Source organism: Scyliorhinus torazame, chromosome 18 (genome assembly GCF_047496885.1).
Source record: "Scyliorhinus torazame isolate Kashiwa2021f chromosome 18, sScyTor2.1, whole genome shotgun sequence".
Lineage (NCBI taxonomy): Eukaryota > Metazoa > Chordata > Chondrichthyes > Carcharhiniformes > Scyliorhinidae > Scyliorhinus > Scyliorhinus torazame.
In genome coordinates this window covers 141,040,740-141,054,063 of record NC_092724.1, presented here as the reverse complement: position 1 = coordinate 141,054,063, position 13,324 = coordinate 141,040,740, and positions in this window count along the sequence as shown.

The following is a 13,324-nucleotide window of genomic DNA, read 5'->3' as shown; positions in this document are numbered from 1 at the left end:
GGGGGTTGCTGGGTTACGGGGATAGGGTGGGGACGTGGGCTTGAGTGGGGTGCTCTTTGTAGGGGCTGGTGCAGACTCGATGGGCCGGGTGGCCTCTTTCTGCACTGTAAATTCTATGATGACTCTATGGCAATCATTTCCTTTCACGTTGTAGTGAAATGCAATTTTGGTCTTTTCGTGCTATTTTGCGTTCCCACCGCCAAACCCACCCGATGTGAACGGGAGAGGAAAATCCAGGTCTATATCTTGAAATATAGGAACTGAAGTACATAAAAACGTGATTGTTCACCTAGTCAGGTAATATCAGCTTTACATAATACAGACAGATAAAAGTGGGAACTCGGTAACATATTCACCAATAAAGAAGCATGGACATTTCTCGAGGTTCTCAAGAACTTGCAATAAAACACCACGTGTACAAGTTTAATTTACAGGACAAGGATCAGAAAAAGAAACAAATGACCTCCCTCTCCACTGCCACCATTCCTTTCACAGTTCCATGGACATTATCACTGTGTTCGTTTCTCACTGACATGCTACTTGTCGTATACTGGGTTGCATTTTTAAAAGAAAGGAGAGCATCCTTCTGAAAATGCATTTACTTAAGATATTCATGATGTGGTCAATGTGCTGATGTTGCTGTACACAAGTCTTACCAATGCCGTTTGCAATACAAATAGCATTTGCAAATAATAGATTTGTATCAAAGCAAAACTAATTGGAGAAAAACACAGAGAAGTCTTACATATTGCAGAGACTTGCACAGAAATGGGTTTGGCTGTGCATCCTGCTGAAATGTTCTATTGCTATGGTTGCAGATTGATTAAGTTGCTAGGGAACAGGATTGAAGCTCTCCTCTGAAATGTTCTAGGAGCTCTACAGGATGTACATGTGAGTTTTCTGCAGTAATTACCGGGAGACATGCTAAAATATTACATGATTGGGAAAAAAATGATAATGATTTAGGATTAAAAGGATCAGATTTGAATTCAAATTGGCAGTTCACAGATATTGCACAGATAACAATACATGTCACAAGCGTTTGTATTTAAAGTAATTTCAGCTACCAAAAGCATACTTAACTAACTCTCAGAAAATAGTTCCAAGCTGGCAATTTTAAAAATGATCAATACTTGTCTTAAATGCAGAATGAATGACAGCTTGTAGTAACCAAGGTCTCTTACTCTAGCAAGGTCACCTCTTGCATCTTTCATTTCCATCTTTGTATCTCTTGTTACCAACATACAGGTGATTTGAGAATTGTTCTCAGTAGTGAGTGTTTCCTGTTGTGCTTACTAGTCATACACCTCATGTAAGTGAAATGACTCTTTGACTCTCTCCTAACCTACTTGCAAACAAATCTTTACTGGTCTCTGTGCTCCCAGATGAGTCATTCCTAAACATCTTCACCTATCTGCCTCATGTCTACTTGAGTCAAGCTGTACAAAATAAACCACTAAATAATGAAATCTTCTGAGGACTACAATGCCAAACCCAACTGTCTCGGTCTCTGATTTTTGAAAAGGTTTTAATATTTAAACATTTTAAATACACAACACAACAAAAAAAAAAAACAACACAAACCCTAAACCCACCCCCCAATAACCTAGAACCCCCCCCCCCCACTTAACAGCTCTTTAAAATGTAATACAAACAAACCCCATCTCTTGTGGAACCCCTCACCTGCCCCGTTAAAACAAATTTTGTCTTCTCCAAATACAGGAACTCCAATAGATCCCCCAACGACACCGAGGTACAGGGTGGAGAAACTGACCTCCACCCCAACATGACCCGCCTGCAAGCAATCACCAAGGTGAATGCTAAAACACCTGCTCCCGTTCCCGTCTGCAGCTCCAGCAAGTCCAACACCCAAAATATAGCCCCCAGGTTACAGGGCTCCACATCCAAGTACAAGGTGGCCAACATGGTGCTGAAGAACAACCTCCAAAATTTCCCCAACTTTGGGCAGGACCAGAATAATAATCTTTATTATTGTCACATGTAGGCTTACATTAACACAGCAATGAAATTACTGTGAAAAGCCCCGAGTCGCCACACTCCGGTGCCTGTTCGGGTCCACGGAGGGAGAATTCAGAATGTCCAAATGACCTAACAGCACATCTTTCAGGGCTTGTGGGGGGAAACTGGAGCACCCGGAGGAAACCCACGGAGAAAACGTGCAGACTCTGCACAGTGACCCAAGTCGGGAATTGAACCTGGCACTCTGGCGCTGTGAAGCAACAGTGCTAACCACTGTGCTACCGTGCCGCCCAGATATATACCTGATTAGTTGGGCGCCTCCCACACCGTTCACAAATGTCCTCCACCCCCTCAAACAACCGGCTCATCCTCAACTTTGTCAGATGCGCTCTATGTACCACCGTTAGCTGTATCAACCCCAGCCTCGCACTTGAGGTTGAGGCATTCACCCTCCGTAGCACCTCACGCGACAACCCCTCCTCCAGCGCCATCACCAGCTCCTTCTCCTACTTGGCCTTAAGCCCCTCCAAAGATGTCCTATCCTCCTCTAAAGTCCTCCGTAGATAGCCCATTGCCAGCACCCGCAACCCTTACAAGAGCCTGCCTCAACCTTCACCCATAAAGCTTCCAACTCCCTGCTCCAGCACTGCACCTTCTCCGCGTTTGCCACCCAATAATAGTACAACAGGTTTGGAAGGGCCAGGTCCCCTACTGCCTCCTCTCTGAAGCACGGTACTCCTACTCCTTGCTACCTTACCTGCTCACACAAACAACGAGGCAACCGTTCACCCCCATAAAACCGTTTTCGGCAAAAAGACCGTCAGGCACTGAAATAGTAATAAAATCCGCAGAAAAATATTCATCTTAACTGCCTGCACCCAGCCTGCCAACGACAGGGGAAGACTGTCCCATCTCAATAAGTTTGCCTTGACCCTACTCACCAGACTCATGAAATTCAATTTACGGAGCAGCGCCCAGTCCCGAGCCACCTGCACTCCCAAGTACCTAAAGTGGATCGTTGCCTCTGAAACGGTAACCCGCCCAAACCAGCTCCTGCTCCCGGAGAAGGCACCACAAATCACTCTTTTCCAGATTCAATTTATAACGTGAAAAGGACCCAAATCTCCTAAACAGTCCAATTATATACCCCACAACAACAGATCATCGGCATACAGAGACACCCTATGCTCCCCCCCTCCCCCCCACTTCACTATCCCCCTCCATTTATCTGAGCTATGGCCAAGGGCTCTATCGCCAGGAGGAGGGACATGGGGCACCTCTGCCTCGTTCCCCCATGTAATGGAAAATACCCCAAACGCACCTCATTCGTGCGCACACTGGCCTTCGGTTCCCTATACAGCAATTTAACCACGCCGTGAACTTGGGCCCAATCCCAAACCTCCCCAACATTACAAACAAATGACTCCACTCCACATGATCAAACACCTTCTCCACATCCAGTGCCACCACTACCACCACCTCCGCCCCCCCCTTCTGCAGTGGCACCAACGTATCCAGAAATTATTTTATAAAACTCCACTGGGAAATTGATGGATCTGTACTTTGTATATTTATGTGTCGCCGCACTATATATTAATCGACAGAACTTGAGACTGAGCTTCTTGGGTGAAGTAAAGTATAACTTTATTTGTGTCAGTTTTAAAGTCTACTGATCAAGTCAAATTTTATGCAGAATCTAGAATGCTTGTTTGTCCAAAGCAAATACAGATAGTTGAGTTGAATTCAAAATACAATTCAGTTTGTGGTAATTTCTTCAGATCAAAATGCAGAATACAAAAATGAAACAAAAGGAAATAGCTAAGTAAAGAATAGGTTTCAAAGGTTAGGTTAAAGGTGATTTCAGAGAGAGAGAGAGAGAGAGAGAGAGAGAGAGAGAGAGATGATTTTGGAGAGAGAGGGAAAGGTTCTCTCCCGGTCTCAAAAGGAAAACATAATCTTTAAGGTTCTGTCCCCTTTCTCACTGTGATTGGGTTAAAATAATTATAATTCATCTAATTCGACCGAAATGTCTGTCCATCAAGTTTTAAGAGATAATGTGGCATGGGAGTATTTCTATATGTTTCCATAATATGGTGTGATCAAACCACCTGTTTCCCACCATGTTTTCTAGAACTGGTATGTTTGCCCAGTAATGATAACAGTGAGTTTATTCTGCAACGTGGCCTTGCAGTGTGTGGTCAGTTTTCAAACTGACTTCCTTATCAGATCTTTTCCCATGCTCTCAACCTTTTCTGCTGTCATAGCTAATATATGATTTTTAACAGTATAATGTCACTAAATAATTTCTTCCTTTAAAATTTTATTACTGATAAGAAAAGTAGATTTCTATCAGAAACCATCTCTTTGATGTGGGCAATGTTGAAAACATTGGGGTGTCACCACTCTGGCAACTGAAGCTGAAGGGCTATGATTGGATCAAAGCTGCAGATGGTTTTTAGGAGTTGTCAATCACAAACCATTACTCCAAAGCCATGAATGGATGGCAGATAGTGGATCGCTGGGAACCTGGGGCGATATTCTCCGACCCCCCGCCGGGTCGGAGAATCGGTGGGGGCTGGCGTGAATCCCGCCCTCGCTGGTTGCCGAAGTCTCCGGCACCAGAGATTCGGCAGGGGCGGGAATCGGGCCGCGCCGGTTGGCGGGCCCCCCTGCTCGATTCTCCGGCCTGGATGGGCCGAAGTCCCGCCGATAAATTGCCTGTCCCGCCGGCGTAAATTAAATCACCTACCTTACCGGTGGGACAAGGCGGCGTGGGCGGGCTCTGGGGTCCTGGGGGGGGCACGGGGCTATCTGGCCCCGGGGGGTGCCCCCACGGTGGCCTGGCCTGCGATCGGGGCACACCGATCCGCGGGCGGGCCTGTGCCGTGGGGGCACTCTTTCCCTTCCACCTCCGCCACGGTCTCCACCATGGCGGAGGCGGAAGAGACTCCCTCCACTGCGCATGCGTGGGAAACTGTCAGCGGCCGCTGACGCTCCCACGCATGCGCCGCCCCGAGATGTCATTTCCGCGCCAGCTGGCGGGGCAACAAAGGCCGTTTCCGCCAGCTGGCGGGGCGGAAATTCCTCCGGCGTCGGCCTAGCCCCTCAATATTGGGGCTCGGCCCCCAAAGATGCGGCGCATTCCGCACCTTTGGGGCTGCGCGATGCCCGTCTGATTGGCGCCGTTTTGGGCGCCAGTTGGCGGACGTCGCGCCATTTCGGGAGAATTTCGCCCCAGATTCAGTCACAGCTGCTCTACATTGAAGAATGGACACGTGGAGCTGCAAGGTAGGTTTTTTTTTATAAACATTTTATTGAGGTATTTTTGGTTTTACAACAACGACAACATAAACAATGTACATGAGTCTATAAACATAGTGCAAAAAGCCTGCTTCTTCCCTTACAGGTCTCACCTTTATTACTCTAAGCTAAACTAACCCCTCCCCTTCTGTTGACGAATTATTTTCTGCAAAGAACTCGACGAACAGTTGCCACCTCTGGGTGAACTCTAACAGTGACCCTCTCAAGGCAAACTTGATTTTCTCCAAACAGAGAAAGCTAGCCATGTCAGATAACCAGGTCTCCAACTTTGGGGGCTTTGAGTCCCTCCAAGTATCCATCTCCGGACTACCAGGGAAGCAAAGGCCAGAACGTCTGCCTCTTTCTCCTCCTGGATTCCCAGATCTTCCGACACCCCGAAAATCGCCACCTCCGGGCTCCGTGCCACTCTTGTTTTTAACACCGTGGACATGACGTCTGCAAACCCCTGCCAGAATCCCCTAAGCTTTGGGCTTGTCCAAAACATGTGGACATGGTTCGCTGCCTCCCCCCCCCCCCCCCGCACTCTACACCAAAGAACCTGCTCATCCGGGCCACGGTCATGTGAGCCCGGTGAACGACCTTAAACTGTATCAGACTGAGCCTGGCGCATGTTGTGGACGCGTTGACTCTACTCAACGCATCCGCCCAGAGACCATCCTCTATCTCTCCTCCTAACACCTCTTCCCATTTGCGCTTCAGCTCCTCAGTCTGCGTGTCCTCTTGATGTCGGAGACCTTCCCTTCTCCCACCCACACTCTGGAAAGTACCCTATCCTGTATCCCTCTTGGTGATAGGAGCGGGAAGGTTGAGGCCTGTCTACGTAGGAAGTCCCGCACCTGCAGGTACCTGAATTTGTTTCCCCTCGCCAATCCAAATTTCTCCTCCAACTTCCTCAAGCTAGGAAAGCTCACTTCTCTAAACATATCCCCCATCCTCTCAATTCTTGCCCTCTGCCATCTCCGAAACCCCCCGTCCATCCTTCCCAGGGCACACCGGCGATTATTGCAGATTGGAGACCAGACCGATGCTCCCTCCACTCCCACATGCTTCCTCCATTGCCCCCAGACTCTCAGGGCTGTCACCACCACGGGGCTGGTGGAGTACCGTGCCGGCGGGAACGGCAGAGGCGGCGTTATCAACGCCCCCAGACTGGTGACCTTACATGAGGCCGCCTCCATATGCTCCCATGCCGACCCTCCCCTCACCACCCACTTCCTGATCATGGCTGTATTCGCCGCCCAATAATAGTTACTGAAGTTTGGCAGCGCCAGCCCGCACGCCCTCTCCCCGGCTCCGCTCAAGCATTTACTCGTGGGGTCTTGCCCGCCCATACAAAGCCAGTGATAACTTTGATAACCCATTTAAAAAAGCTCCGCAGAATAAAGATGGGGAGACACTGGAACACAAACAGGAATCTTGGAAGGACCGTCATCTTCACCATCTGGACCCTCCCAGCTAATGACAACGGAAGCACGTCCCACCTCCGAAAATTGTCCTTCATTTGGTCTACCAGACGGGCGAGATTAAGTTTGTGCAACTGTTCCCATTCCCGAGCCACTTGGATGCCTAGATACCTAAAGCTTCCCCCTACCACTTTAAATGGCAGTTCCCCCAGTCGCCTCTCCTGTCCCCTTGCCTGGGTCGCAAACATCTCGCTTTTCCCCATATTTAGTTTGTACCCGAAAACTGGCCAAATTCCACCAGAATCCTCGTGATTTCTTCCATCCCCTCCACTGGGTCCGATACATACAGGAGCAGGTTGACTGCGTAAAGCGAGACTCTGTGTTCCATTCCCCCCCCCCCCCCCCCGTACCAACCACTTCCAGCCCTTTGAGGCTCTCAGCGCAATTGCCAGCGGTTCTATAGCTAGTGCGAACAATGGGGAGAGGGGGAACCCTGTCTCCTCCCCTGATGTAGCCTAAAATAGTCCGATGTCGTCCTATTCGTCCGTACGCTTGCCACAGGAGCCTGATACAGCAACCTGACCCAGTCAATAAAGCCCCGCCCAAATCCGAACCGTCCCAGTACCTCCCACAGATATCCCCATTCTACCTGATCAACAGCCTTCTCTGTGTCCATTGCAACCACTACCTCCACCACCCTATCTTCCGGGGGCATCATGATCACATTTAATAGCCTTCTTATATTGGTCATCAACTGCCTTCCCTTAACAAACTGAGTCTGGTCTTCCTCAATCACGTCTGGAACACGGTCTTCAATCCTAGAGGACAAACATTTGGCCAGCAATTTGGCGTCCACATTCAATAGGGATATCGGCCTGTAGGACCCACACAGCTCCGGTTCCTTGTCCCGCTTCAGGATCAGCAAGATCGTGGCCTGTGACATCATCGGGTGAAGCACCCCTCTCTCCCTTGCCTCACTGAATGTTCTCATCAACAGCGGCCCCAATATCCCAGAGAACTTTTGATAGAACTCCACTGGGCCCCGGGGCTTTACCCAACTGCATGGCCTTCAGCACCTCCGCTATCTCTTCGATCCCGATTGGGGCCCCCATCCCTTCTACCAGCCCCCGTCCACCTTCGGGAAATTCAGCCCCCTAGAAAGTGCCTTATCCCCTCCGGCCCAGATGGTGGTTCCAATCCATACAGCCTACTATAAAACTCCTTAAATGCCTTACTCACCCCTGCTGAGTCTCCCACCAGGTTCCCATCTCCGTCATTTAGTGTCCCTGTCTGCCTCCCTCTTTCTAAGCTGCTGTGCAAGCATTCTGCTGGCCTTCTCTCCATGCTCATAAATCGCCCCCCTCGCCTTTCTCAGCTGCGCTACCGCCCTTCATGTGGTTAACAAGCTGAACTCCGCCTGTAGCCTCCGCCGTTCCCTTGAAAGCCCTGCCTCTGGGGTCTTTGCCTACCTCCTGTCGACCTGTAGTATCTCCTTTACCAGTCGGTCTGTCTCTGCCCTGTCTAACTTCTCCCTGTGGGCCAGTATCGAGATCAGCTCCCCTCAAACCGCTGCCAAAATTTCCCCCGTGTCATTGACCTCCAGGTAATTCTGAATACATTTCCTCAACCGCCCGCACACCTCCTCGTCCGCTAAAAATCCCACGTCTAACCTCCAGTGTGGGCGCTGGTTACTGTCTTTACTAACCTGTAGGTCAACCCAGTGCGGGGCATGGTCTGAGATTGTGATCGCCGAATACCCCATGTCCACCACCCTCCTCAGTAGAGCCCTGCTCAGAATAAAGAAATCAATCCGGGAGTACACTTTATGCACGTGTGAGTAGAAGGAGAACTCCTTTACTCTTGGCTGCCCAAATCTCCATGGGTCCACCCACCCCCCCCACATCTGCTCCATGAACCCTTTTAACTCCTTAGCCATTGCTGTCACCCTGCCCGTTTTCGAGCTTGGCAGGTCTAAACCAGGGTCAATAACTGTTGAAGTCCCCTCCCATGACCAGCTTATGTGAATTTAGGTCCGATATCTTCCCCAGCATCCTCTTTATAAACTCCACATCGTCCCAATTTGGCACGTATACATTTACTAGTACCACCTGCACCCCCTCCAATTTCCCACTGATCATAATGTACCGGCCTCCCCTATCGGAAACTATTCTTCCCGCCTTGAACACCAGTCGCTTGTTGACCGGGATCGCGACCCCTTTGGTCTTCGAGTCCAGTCCCGAGTGAAAAACCTGTCTGACCCAACCTTTCCTTAATCTAATCTGGTCAGCTACTCTAAGGTGAGTCTCCTGCAGCATTACCACGTCCACCTTCAGTCCTCTCAAATGCGTGAACACGCGTGCCCTCTTGACTGGCCCATTCAGCCCTCTTACATTCCAGGTGATCAGTCTAGTTGTGGGGTTTATCGCCCCCCCCTCCTTCACCGATCAGCCATCCCCTCTCTTGGGCCTGTTGCCAGCCCGTGCCCCACGCCCCCACCGGCCCGCCCCCAGGCAGCCTCCGCCCCTGACCTCCTCTCTGTCACTCAGCAAAAGTCCCTCCCTCGTCAGCAGAACATTTTTCCCCCCTCCCGCCCCTAGTAACAGCACAAAATAAATCAACCCCTTTGATAAGTCTAACATCTGCTCACCCCCCAAATACACTTCTGTAAGCTAGCCCGCCCAGCTAGCTTGGTGGCCATTGGCCCTGGCGCCAGACATTCTCCCACCTATTGTTCCCTCCCCACCGCTCATGCATACATATTCAAATGGAAAATAATCCCAACACAATTGCCCGACAGAAAAAAAAAAAACCCAAGTTGAACACAAAAAAAAGATCAAGCAAAAGATCCAGCATCTGAACAAACACACCTCCACCCGCCCAACAGTGCAAATACAAACTTTACCTCACTCAGCTCTGCAACTGGCCCCAGATCCATACAGCAGGCATTACAAATAACGTCCAAAAAAAAATCAAAAAACAGGAAATGTTTATTTAAAAACATAAATATTACAGCAAAATTCAAAGTTCTCAGTCTGACACCAGTCCTTTCCTTTTCGCGAAGTCCAGCACTTCCTCTTGCGACTCAAAATAGAAATTTTGCTCCTCGCATGAGACCCAGTGGTGGGCCAGATACAACAGCCCGAACTTCACCTTTTTCTTGAAAAGGGTCGACCTAATCTGGTTAAACCCCGCTCTTCTCCTGGTCACTTCTGCACTCAGTTTTGACAGATCCGCAGGATACTGTTGTCCCATTTGCAGCTCCGTGTCTGCTTGGCCCACTGTAAAACACGCTCCTTATCCAGATACATGTGGAATCTCACCACCATTGCGCTCGGGGGGGGTCTCCTATTCGCGGCTTCCTCGCGAGCGCTCTGTGAGCCCTGTCCACCTCCAAGGGTCGGGGGAATGCCCCATCCCCCAGCAGCTTCTCGAACATAACTGCTATGTATGCCCCAGCATCCAGTCCTTCGGATCCCTCCAGGAGCCCACCGATCCTCAAGCTCTGCCGGCGATCGGGTCCAAGCAGTCCTGCTTCCGCTTGGCAAAGCCCTCCTGGATAACTTGCATCAACTGCTCCGTTGACCGCTGGGTCGACAAGCCAGAGGTCCGGTCCTCCGCCATGCTTCCTCCCGGTACAGCTTCAGCCCAAGCCTTCTCTGTCCTTCTGTTTCTTCCTTTGCGAGCACTCCTAGTCCTCCTCTCCATGCACCAATGTGGGAATGCCGTTCATAATTGCCTCTTGTCATTAATTTTTCAAATCAAGTCCGGTATAAAATCGGGGGAAAAGGTCCAAAAGTCCGACCCGAGCGGGAGCCACCCAATGTGCAACTTACTCCTTCATCTTTGCCACCGGAAGTCTGCACCATAGGTATTACAGCTATAATGCCTCCCAAGGTTCTGTCTGGACTGCTCTCTAGCTTCCAGGTATTATTTTATAAAACTCCACTGGGAAACCATCTCTTTGTGTGTGTGTGTGGGAGGGGGGGGGGGGGTTCTCCATATTACAAGGGACCCTATGGGGGTCTCCCTATCACAGGGGTTCCTGTGGGGGGTCTATTTTAGGGTTCCAGCGGGGCGGGTAGGGTCACCCGCATATTTGGTGGTGGGGTACTCAGCCAATCCAGGGATTGGGAGCTGATTTGCGATGTGCGGGGGGGGGGGGGGGGGGGGCGGGTATAGACTTGGATGGTCTCCAACATCTTGGCCCTGGCATGGTGGACCTCACGTTGGTCCAAGGGGCAAATATTGCCCCCTTGCAGGATCCACCATGTCAGGTTCACGATTGCTGATACCACAAGTGAGCCTCGTCCACATGATTCCTGGCGGTGGGGACTGGAGAATCACGGGAGGGTGGAGCAGAGGATGCCGGGCCAGCTAACTAGATGGAAATTGGTTATTACGAACCATTTGCATTTATTTCCATGCTGCCGCTGGCATGTGGCAAGGAACTCGTTCACACTGCCAGCGAGGGGTCGGAGTACGGGCTTGGACTTTGCAACAATTTTGGATCAATGCAACAATTCCATGACAAAGAACCTTAGAGTAGAACAGGTGACATGAATTCTTATCAAATGCAGGTACCAAATATGACAGATATCTCCTCCTCCTTTGGGTACCATGTGCTGGTATCATTAGCTGATGACCATGAACTTCCATTGGACTAGCCCATGATTATGCTTGGCCAAGTCCTGTAGTAGTTTGCCATCATCTTGTGCAGTATGGCTGACCAGGAAACTCTCCTTCTGCCATATTGGAAAGATTTACAGGCTGATAATCAACTTGCTTGGCCACATTATAAATGCAACTTCCATGACCATCAAATTCTGGAGTGGGACTTGAACCCGAGCTTCAGGTCCAGAGGTAAGGAGACTACCCACTGTGCTACAAAACAGATATCAGTATACCCACCTTTATTTATTGCTTTCCCATCCATGGATTTTGAGTGTTGCTGGTAAAGCCAGCAATTATTGCCTGTTCCTAGTGGTTCCTGAGACGGTGATGAATCAATTTCTTTAACTACTGCAGTCACTTCCGTTGCACTCCTTGGAAGTGGTGAAAAGGCTCGAGGGCCCAGACATTTGAAGGCACAGTCACCTGTGCTGGAGCAATAAAATCAGGGATTGCCAAGAGACCATAATTAGAGGAGTCCACATATCTCAGAGGGTTACGGGGCTGGAGAATACAGGTAGGGCGGGGTGATTGATGCTTTCTAACTCCTGTCAGTATGTCATCTTTTATCAGTTATTGCCACCATCCTGGTTCCAGGCAGGGATCACAACCCTCGTTAGAACCCTTGGCTGAGACTGCAGCAAACAGTATTACCCACAGTGTCCTTTTCACTTGCCCATTTGAATGCTATCCATTTCCATTGTGTGGTGTTCTCTTTACTCATCCACCATGCAAACTTTGCTGTCATTCACACAAACAGCATGCAGTAATCTTATGTCCACTGGATAAAAGTAAAGGCTGAGGCTGCTCCAGCACAGCATCTGGGATCCCCCTAACTCAGTCACATGCTTCTGTCCCAAGTGGCTTGAAACACTTTCTAATTTTAGGAAACTGAGATGTGTGACTGCCTCCTAGATCAAAGTGTCCAGATAACACTTCCCCTCTCTAATGCCTGCAATGTCTGTACCTTGGGCCTGCAGCTGGTTGTGTTCCTATGCTGGCCTCGTCTTTCTAGGGGGTAGAGGTTGTGGGTTTGAAAGGTGCTGTCAAAGGAGTGGTGAGTTGCTGCAGTACAGCTTTTATGTGGTGCCGTGATGTCAAAGGCAGTCACTTTCATTTCATCTCTTAAACTCAGCCCTTTTGTCGATGTTTGCACCGAGGTTGTAATAAGGTCTGAAGCCGAGAGGCCTTGGCAGAATCCATACTGAGCATTGGTAAGCAAGTAATTACCGTGTAATTCTGCTTGATAGCACTGTTGACAACACCTTCCATCACTTTGTTGAAGATAAAAAGTAGACTGGTGGAGCAAGAATTGACTGCATTTGATTTGTCCTACTTTTTGTGCACAGGTCCTGTGCACAAAAAGCAGGACAAATCAAATGCAGTCAATTCTTGCTCCACCAGTGCCTAGACAATTCTCCACATTGTCCGATGAACACCAGCATTGTAACTTTCCTGGAACAGCTTGGCTAAGGGCGAAGGTAGTTCTGGAGCACACATTTTCAGTACAACTGCTGGGATGTTGGCTCATAACGTGCCGAATTCAATGCCTCAATCAACTTCGCTTATAGCTGATCTAAAAAAAAAATACTGTTCTACGACCACTTGACATCAGTAGATACAATTTACTTTTATGCAGAATTTTAAACCAAATCCAAACTACAACTGCTCACAGTAATTAGCATCTATTCAGGCAATGACTTACAGTCGATTAAGTTAATGGCTATGGGCACAAATTTATGTTAAATGTTGACAAAACTGTGGTTTCTTTTACAATTTTTAAAGTTCCAAGTCAAATTTGAAAAGTTCAATTAAATTTCAGTTTCACACGACACAGCCACTGCTGCCTACCCGAAGATTCTACTTGCACAAAATTTTACTCTGTTGCCATGCACTCTGTTCTGTGACCACATGTTGTTTTATAATGATGCACTCAATTGCCTATGTAAATT